The sequence below is a fragment of the Anas platyrhynchos genome, chromosome Z (assembly GCF_047663525.1).
Source record: "Anas platyrhynchos isolate ZD024472 breed Pekin duck chromosome Z, IASCAAS_PekinDuck_T2T, whole genome shotgun sequence".
NCBI lineage: Eukaryota > Metazoa > Chordata > Aves > Anseriformes > Anatidae > Anas > Anas platyrhynchos.
Genome location: NC_092621.1, coordinates 66,599,643 through 66,607,066, shown reverse-complemented (window position 1 = coordinate 66,607,066; position 7,424 = coordinate 66,599,643). Strand labels below are relative to the sequence as shown.

Genomic DNA, 7,424 nt, shown 5'->3' with positions numbered 1-7,424 from the left:
CCCTCCCCTACATTCCCCTACACTACACTCCCCCAAACCCCCCTACACTACACTCCCCTGCACTCCCCTCCTCTATGCTCATCTCCCCTGCACTCCCCTCCCCTACACTCCCCTCCCTACACTATCCTCCCCTACACTCCCCTCCCCTACACTCCCCTACACTCCCCTCACTATCCTACACTATCCCAACACTATCCTACACTAGCCTACTCTCCCCTACAATGCCCTACATGCCCCTGCCCTGCCCTGCCCTCCCCTCCCCTCCCCTCCCTTTCCCTCCCCTTTCCTCCCCTTCCCTCCCCTTCCCTCCCCTTCCCTCCCCTTCCCTCCCTTCTTGTTTTTTTCTTTCCCCCTCTCTTCTCTTCTCCCCTCTTCTTCTCCCCTCTTCTCCTTCCTTTCACGGATCTGAACGCAGAAGGGGGAGAAGCGTAACTCCAGATCGCTTCAGTCGCTCTGGCAGCTTGTGTCACTGGCTGATCCATGGGAATCCATCAGCAGCAATCGGAAGCGTTCCAGCTGCTGTGGGACCAGTCAGGGAACAGTCTCAAACTGGGAAACGCTGACTTCCTTCCGCGGCTCAGACAGGTGACTTTCAATTTCGCCCTGGCTGGCTTGTGTCCCCTTGCTCTGTCCCCACCTACACTGCAGTTTGGTTTAGAAGCAGCAGCACGGTTTGGAAGTAGTTCCACTACTTCCATTTTCGGTGATTTGGCTTGGCTCGCCAAGTGGTTTCTGTCAACAGAACACAAGAAGGAGATTTTGGTTAGAAACAACTACATGAGGAGCTCCTTTCCACATGGGCAATGAATATTTATCCTTTCCTAATGGAGACTACAGTGTAAGAGATTAGGACAGATCATTCCGAGAGATTTTTCAGAGAATTGTCCCTTGGGGGTGCTTAGTCCAGAGGACCAGAGTTAATCTGTCCAAAGTACACCATGGAAGCACTCTGAATTACTTCCTAACAGAAGCATGGCCTTACCATGTCTGATACGGCTTTGGCTGGTTTCAGTGTTCTTCTTCACTTCATAAATACCTACATTAAGTACTGTCCTATCAAGCAAATACCTTATTCTCTTGCTATCTCTGAGTTGATGGAAGACCCAAGACACTTGGCTCTTCACATCATTGGAAGAACCAAGTGTACTTCCAATATTCACAGCTTCGGAGGAAATGGAGATGAGGTTGAGAGTGGATGAAAAACACCAAGTGTTCTTCCCATCTTCACAGCTTCTAAGCAAGTGGAGATGAGGCTGTGCAAGAACCAAACAAACTGCTGATCCAGAAGCAGCCTAAAGACTGTCTTTAAGCAGGGCCTTGCATTCTTCATCTTTCTACCATTACTCGCCTTCAAGGGCATGATCGTTATCTTATTGACTTCCTACCACTACAGCAACGCACCTGCTTCTCTCACAAAACTTACGGGTGGGAACTGGAAAGATTCACCAGCATTCTGTATTTCACTCCTCATCTCAGTTCTCTTTTGGCCTGTGAAGCTTTTCAGATCAGAGATGAAGATCAGATGTAATCTGGAGTTTGGGATACTGCAAAGGAAAAGAAGAATCGTACTGAGAACTCTTTTCAACCTCACTTGCAAGCGCCAAAGTCAAGAATACCAAAAGGAAAAAGGATGCCACTTGATCATGGTAAGCATAAATTTGAGCACAGGTCTCCTCTAACTGAAGCGAGGTTAAACAGGCTCCAAACAAGGTTAAGGAGCACACCCACGATCATTTCCATAAAACTGTGTTTTCAAACAAATGGTTGAAAGATTTAGATTTTCTTACAAGCGACGAATGAAAAATAAAGAAAGAAAAGAAAATTACCAGGACATGCAGTCTAGCTTACTCTAGCTTACTTTGCCTAGGTCAGAATCTGCGTCTTGGGTCACAATCAGGAAGCAGCATTGTGCAGAAATGCCAAAGCCTCCCCAGACTTGTTCTATCTTCATCAACAAGGGCTTTGATACTGCTGCCTCCTCAGCAACATCGGCAATTGAGTAGGAAAGTTGGTGTCCACCAGGTCAAATCAGGACTAGGAAATCCCTCTTGCCACAACTGCACACTTGCACCAGAGTTGGCAGGTCAGAGCGATGGACAGAGAAGCATCTAGAAGAGTGTTAGAAAACAGACTTTAGAACAGATTTCCATCAGCCCAGGAACAATTACTTGCTCATCCCTTCAGACTGAACTCTAAGTAGAAGCAGGTGATCCCAAGCTGCATTCCTGACATCTATGCTGCAAAGTCATCAAATGTGACATGTTATTCTACCAGTCTGTAATGAACATAAACAAGAGTTGGAGTTGAGGATGTTGGTTCAGAATCAAGCTCAAAGTGTTAGTCCTTTGATATGTTTTTGTCTGCAAGTGTTTTCACTGTTTCCCAGACAATGTCTCCAGCAAGCTAGCTGTTTGTTTCATTTGTTCTGTTCTGTTTTGTTCTGTTCTGTTTTGTTCTGTTCTGTTTTGTTTTCTCAGTAAGGTTTCTTAGAGAGATAAGATTGAAGTGATCGTATTGCATGCCCATCCATCCCTCCCCTTTGCTTGTCCAGAGCTTTTACCTTGTCTACCACGATGCATGAACTTGGTCATAGGCACAGTTGTTTCAAAGACATTCTGCTGCTAGACCTGTTGTGAAAACAGAGAGCTAAGTATTTGGACGAGAACATGCTTCCACCTGCACTATGACCTCCACAACTAGATACGGAGCCATACCAGCCAGAAGGAAGTTTCCTTCACAGCTGCTGCTTCTTACACTATCTGGACTCTTACTTTTACTCTTACTTGCCTTTCCTGCATTAGCACAAAAAAATAAAAAAAATAAAAAAAAAAGAGATTTGGAGATTACCTTTGCCATCTGATGTCTTCGTTTCCAGAAACTACCCTGAATCACCTTTATGAGAACTGTCCCACACTGCGAGCATGGGTGTTGCAGTCAGGCCAGATATGTCCCTTCTACGTCAATAACCAAATCTGTCAAGTTAAGAACATGGAATTAATGAAAAGGAAATCCTTCTATTTTGATCTGAGTTCACTTTTTTTTTTTTTTTTTTTTTTTTTTTTTTTTTTTTTCTAGACCAAGAAGAACCAGCAAAAGTTGGGTGAAAAATGAAATGGAAAATGTTAAGGCCAGGCAGCTTTTAAGTCTCTGGTTTATGCTGTAGTACTTGAGGTCTATGGCAGGACCACAGCACACTCTTATTTGTCTACCCTTCTTTCTTGATCGTGTGTGGGAAAGAGAGAACGTGCAGAGGCCCTCAGCCACATGTTGCACCTGTCACTCTGTGCAGCTACATCACTGAGCCAAAGTACCAAACTTCATGCTTGTGAAAGGACTTGACACAAACTGCAGAAGACTAAAATGAAGCATCCAAACACTTACAGAAGGGTGGGCCCTCTCGATGCACCTCAACGTGGGATCCACAAGTCCTCACGTGGTTTCATCACATCCAGCACACTTCTCTGTCCCTCCTCGCTCAACTTGCTCAGAGGCAGCTGTTCCCAAGGTGTCCCAGTGACATCATTCAATTCTGTTGCTGAAGTCATCACCGTAGGCCCCTGGCAGCGGCAACACAACACTCTCTGTTGCTAATGCGAATGTCTCAGAAACAAGTAGAGAAGTACCACTCTCCCCAAGCTGACTTGAATTGGAGTAGTTCCAAAATTATTCTCTGCCCCCCTACATCTGGGGAAGGTGTGTGATCAATCTTTTCCTTAAGAAAGGATTACAAGCCAAAAAAAGCTTGCTTCTGATACGTTCCCCTTACTTTTAGAGCTGTTCACCTTTGATTTCCAAGTAAGAAAAAAGAAGGTGAAATCAACAATTCTCCTCCTCCGAGTTGGGAATATGAAGTAAGCCCAATTATTTAGGAAGCCTGAAAAAGGAAACGATACATTTCCTTGTTAAACACCTTGTTGCTTCTGAAAACTTTTCCAGTCCTTTGCAGCTGCAGTGCTTTTCGGTGGGTGGGCAGCCGAGCTCCATCACGGCCACTCTCTCCCTCCCCCTCCTCAAAGAGAAAGGGAGAGAAAATACGATGCAAAGGGCTCAAGGGTTGAGACAAGGACAGGGAGATGGCTCAACAAGGATCGTGATGGGCAAAGCAGTCTCAGCATAGGGAGACAGTAAGATTTCCTGCCTAACTACTACTACTCCCAGGCTAGACAAGTGAGAACCAAAGGAAAGAAACCAAAACCACCTTCCTTCCCCCCATCTGAGCTCTTCCAGCTCCTCCCCCCGTGCAGTGCAGGGGAACAGGGGGACTGGACTGGGGGTTGTGGTCAGTCTGTAGCACTTCATCTCCACCACTCCTTCTCGGTCCCTCTCTGCCCCTGCTCCACGTGGGCTCCTCTCCACGGGCTGCAGCTCCGGCCCGGGGCCTGCTCCTGCGGGGGCTCTCCATGGGCCGCAGCCTCCTCCAGGCCACATCCACCTGCTCCAGCGGGGGCTCCTCCACCCATGGGGGGGCTGCAGCGTGGAGATCTGCTCCATGGGGGACCCATGGGCTGCAGGGGGACAGCCTGCTCCACCAGGGGCCTCTCCCTGCACAGCCCGCAGGGGAACTGCTGCTGCCTGCCTGCAGCACCTCCTGCCCTCCTGCTGCACTCACCTGGGGGGCTGCAGGGCTGCTTCTCTCATAATCTCTCACCCAGCTGCTGTTGCACAGCATTTTTTTTCCTTCCTTAACTCTGCCCTCCCAGAGGCCCATCCAGCGACGCTCATGGCTTGGCTCTGGCCAGCAGCAGGTCCTTTTTGGAGCCATCTGGAGCTGGCTCTGTTCTGACATGGGGCAGCTGCTGGGCTCTGCACCAGTAGATGCCAACCGTGCAGCCCCTGTGCTGCCGAACCTTGCCATGTAAAACGAATAAAAAATTGGAAGGGGTAACTTGTAGGGGTTCATTAGCCTTATGTGAAATAAATACCTTTTCTCACTCTATAGCTCCTGGTGTACAATACCACATTGATCAAAGAACAGTCAGTAGTGGACAAAATCATTCTGAGTTCTTTATTGTTTTTTTTTTTTTTTTTTCTTTTTTATCTTTATCTTTTATTGTGTTCTTTTGATGCGAGGCTGATGCAGGTATCTGTATAATGATAAGAAGAAACCAAGAATTCATCCAAAACCCACTGAAGGTAATTGAAACCTTCTCACTGAATACATTGAACTCTGCCTCTGCATGTGTGTGTGAGAGAGAGAGAGAGATACAATATAAATAAACCCTTAAAATGAAAATCAGAGTTCATTTAAAGTCTTCTTCTTCTTCTTCTTTATTTATTTATTTATTTATTTATTTATTTATTTTTATTATTCTTGCCACCCTTGTACAAAGAAGAAATTAGTGAAAAGCAAAAACAGTACTTACTTAGTGAAACTAGCTGCAATTAAGCCCCCTAAATTTTGTTTTGACTCCTAACATGAGTAACATATTTTAACTATTGGTTTGCAAACTTTTTGAAACTGGATTTATAATTTCAGTGAAGCAGTTTCATGCAGAAGATAACTGGGAACATGAATTTTACCTTCTTCTATTTTAAAATTTGTATGTTTCACATTAATTGCTATCCTTAGTGATACTGATACTAATATATCTATATTTCCTTGCAAAACACAGTATTTTTCACATCAGTAAAATCAGTTCTACATATTTACATATATGCAGCTAGCAAATAAAATGATATAAAGCAAGGAAGGAAAATCATCCATCCCTACTATTCTGACCTCAGAGGAAAATTCCATATCTGTTCATGAAGTGGGTGGATGGGAAATTCTTCCCTGGTTTCTGGAGACATCTAGTAGGAAACCAGGAAGCATATTTATCTGATATAAAGGAAAAGAGTCATAGAAGGTTGAGAGAGAAACATTGGGATCTTGTGAATGTGTAGATAAGAGGAAAAAAAATGAAAATGATTTCAAAACAGAAGTTCAAACAAAATTATTCCTGTTATGTTTCAAAATCTACATTGGGTCACGTGAGGGGATAGTAAACATGAAGTCAGCAGCATGGGAAAATAAATTTTATAAACATTAACACTGGCCACTTTATTAGTAAGAATGCTGAAACCTCCCTTTAATTTTATTAAATTAAATTATTGTGATACGTCCATGATTAATTCTTGTTTTTCTTTCCAACAGCAGCTGTAGTTTTTAGTGAACAAGACATGGGTCACAAAATAAGTCATTATACATCAAGAAATACTACATAAGCATATAATCTGTAGTTTATGGAGTAACCCACTACGTTTTCATGTGCATTTACTTATTTTTCCTTGGTAGATGACAGAGGGTATGAAAATAAATATCATTTTGCTTTTAGACATGAGCACTCAAAAACAGATGTAGGTCAGTCAAAATTTCAGATACAACACTTGAGTTCAAAGAGATGGCCCCATTATCTTATTATGAACACTACTCAATAAATATTTCCTAGTTCTGATCAAAATTCAAACAGAATTACACCCCCACACAAAATATGATGGTGATGTATTCCTTGGAATTTAGCTTTCTCCTTAAAATTATTTTGTTTTCACTGACCGATGCCTGATGTTATTGTTTCTTCATGGAAAGCAGAGAAACTTGCTATTCACATCAATCTCAAACTGCTCACTATCATGTTTAAAATGGAAACACATTTTTGAATTCCTTAAAAAAATGGACACAGATTAAGTCTGGTTGTAATCCACTTCTACTGAATTTAACATTTTTAAAATATTACAAGAATTGAATGTTTTGATAGAGTTGTTTACCTTCAGTTCCATGCATCATAGGGCTGTAAAGGACTTAGATATGCTAAAAAGAAAAATATGTGACTTGCAGAATATGTAACCATTCATGTATAAATTAATATATATAAGGTTATAAATTTGATCTCTTTCAACACTCTTGGGTCTTGGGTAGCTTAGCATATTGCAGGATTAATTGACATTATAGTATTTGGTTGATAAATACATTAGGTTCTTCTGAGTTTGGTTTTACATTTGACTTCTTATTAATTTTTGTATTCTGTTATTACTTACAAATTATAGAATCATAGAATCATAGAATATCCTGAGTTGGAAGGGACCCTTAAGGATCATCAAGTCCAACTCTTGACACCGCACAGGTCTACCCAAAAGTTCAGACCATGTGACTAAGCGCACAGTCCAATCTCTTCTTAAATTCAGTCAGGCTCGGTGCAGTGACCACTTCCCTGGGGAGCCTGTTCCAGTGTGCAACCACTCTCTCTGTGAAGAACTTCCTCCTGATGTCAAGCCTAAACTTCCCCTGCTTCAGCTTAACCCCGTTCCCGCGGGTCCTGTCGCTAGTGTTAATGGAGAAAAGGTCTCCTGCCTCTCGACACCCCCTTACGAGGAAGTTGTAGACTGCGATGAGGTCTCCCCTCGGCCTCCTCTTCTCCAGGCTGAACAGGCCCAGTGCCCTCAGCCGT

The 7,424-nt window shown here is 43.4% G+C and overlaps 1 long non-coding RNA gene across 1 annotated transcript; it reads right to left on the bottom strand.

Moving 5' to 3' along the window:
- Positions 1–1,861: 1,861 nt before the first annotated feature.
- LOC140000612 (uncharacterized) lies at positions 1,862–3,505 on the bottom strand. The gene is made up of 4 exons (XR_011805672.1): positions 3,382–3,505; positions 2,848–2,972; positions 2,561–2,627; positions 1,862–2,108 (listed from the first exon to the last, which is right to left on the bottom strand). It is a non-coding gene; the product is annotated as an uncharacterized lncRNA (long non-coding RNA).
- Between the last annotated feature and the right edge of the window lie 3,919 nt (positions 3,506–7,424).